The sequence below is a fragment of the Fonticula alba genome (assembly GCF_000388065.1).
Source record: "Fonticula alba strain ATCC 38817 unplaced genomic scaffold supercont2.7, whole genome shotgun sequence".
Classification (NCBI taxonomy): Eukaryota; order Rotosphaerida; family Fonticulaceae; genus Fonticula; species Fonticula alba.
This window is the reverse complement of record NW_009242977.1, coordinates 506197-507902: the sequence shown is the minus strand read 5'-3', so window position 1 is coordinate 507902 and position 1706 is coordinate 506197.

Sequence of the window (1706 nt, the reverse complement as noted above, 5' to 3'; positions counted from 1 at the left end):
CCCCCCCCCCTGCCCCGCATCCGGCCACCGCGGCGGGCCGCATGAGCCGCGCGTCCCCTGCCGGGGAAGATACACCCTCCCCCTCGGGCCGGGATGAGCGCGGCAGCAGGCAGCACGAACCCGGGCGCGCGCGCGCGCGCTCCCCCAAAAACAGACGCCGGCGGACGATGCCCGGGGGAAATCCCCGCCATCTCCAAAAACGCGCGCTCCCTGGGATTTCGTGTGATGCTGCCCTCGTGATCCACCCGGGCGTGCAATGCGCCGGCAGTCCTGCATGGCTTCCAGATCATTCCGCCGGCCCAGCCGGGGGGCGGGGTGTTGGTGTGCTGGACTGCCGGCACGGCGTGCGGTTTTCCGGCGGGCGGCCTCGGCTCCTCCAGGATGGTTGCGGTGCCCCTCGGGGAGGAAGGGGGGGGGGAGGATCGCCAGGTAAACGGCCGGCAGACGGAGGGCAAGATATTCGCACAATAATAATATCTCCTTTTGGCGTGTTGAAAACGTGCGCGCCTCCACCAAGGGACAAGCGATGGTCTCGGTGGCTTGAGACAGTGAGCCCATGACCAAGGTCGCCTCATCGGGGCGGCGCGCGGGCGGGGAGGGACCCGGTGCGGAGGTATTTAAGCCGGGAGCCTGCGCGCGGCCCGGATGTGTGGCCCCGCGCCGGGTCCCTGTTCCGCCCCCCTTTCCCCGTGGGGTATTCATGGGTGCAAGATTCAATGTGTCTCTCCCTCTCTCTCTCTCTCTCGCCCCGCCTCGCTTTCTTTTGTCCGGCATATGTCCCACTCTGGATCCCGGCGCCGGACGATCGCGACGTGCTCGGGCCGGGAGGTGGCTCTTCGGTCTCCTTTCTCCCCCTCCCGGGTGTCTCGCAACATCGTGGCATGTTTCCGCCCGTCCGCAAGCACCAATCTTCTGGTTGCCTGCGCTGCCGGCCTCCCCCGCCCGCCCGGGGGACCAGGCCGTGCCCGTGTGCGTGCATGTGTGTGTGTGTGTGTGTGTGTGTGTGTGTGTGTGTATGTGCACACACCGACCGAGATTGGTTGTTGTGGTTTTTCCGGGCGGGGCGGGCAGGTCCCGCCGGACAGGCCTTCTCGGCGGTTCTTCCCGGCTGAAGCTCTCATCAGGAGAGCGGGGGGGGGGCGGGGGAGCAACGCGGCTGCCTGTGGGGCGCGATCTACTGGCGCACAGGCACGGAGAACGTGGGGGAAAGGGATGCGGCCGGCCGGCCGGGCGTCCGCCCTGGAAAAATAAAAGCCCCGGCGTCGGGAATATCTCGGACCGGTCCCTCGAAGGTGCTAGATCAATCTCGAGGTGCCGGCTGCCGGCCCCCCCCCCCCCCACCCACCAGTCGCCCGGCCTCACGCTCTCTCGTCCCCTCTTGTGCTGCTCGCACCGCATACACGAATGCACATCCCCCGGGCGCACTTGTCGGGCCCTCTTCGCATGCACATCAGCGGGGGGGATGGCCGGCTGAGTGGGGGGGCCCGCGAATGGCCCCCCAGGGGGCTGTTTCTTTCTCGCTCGGCCTGGTTGGCTCTGGTTGGCTCGGGCCCGGCCGGGCGGCCGCTGGCTCGTTCTCGCGGTGCGCGGGGGCCTCGGCCAGGCGCGTTAGCGTCTCCGCATTTCTCCCCGGCCGGGGGCTCTACGCGAGAGTCATCCTGAAAGGGGGTGACCGGGCGGACTAGTCCCCCCCCCCCCCCCCCCCC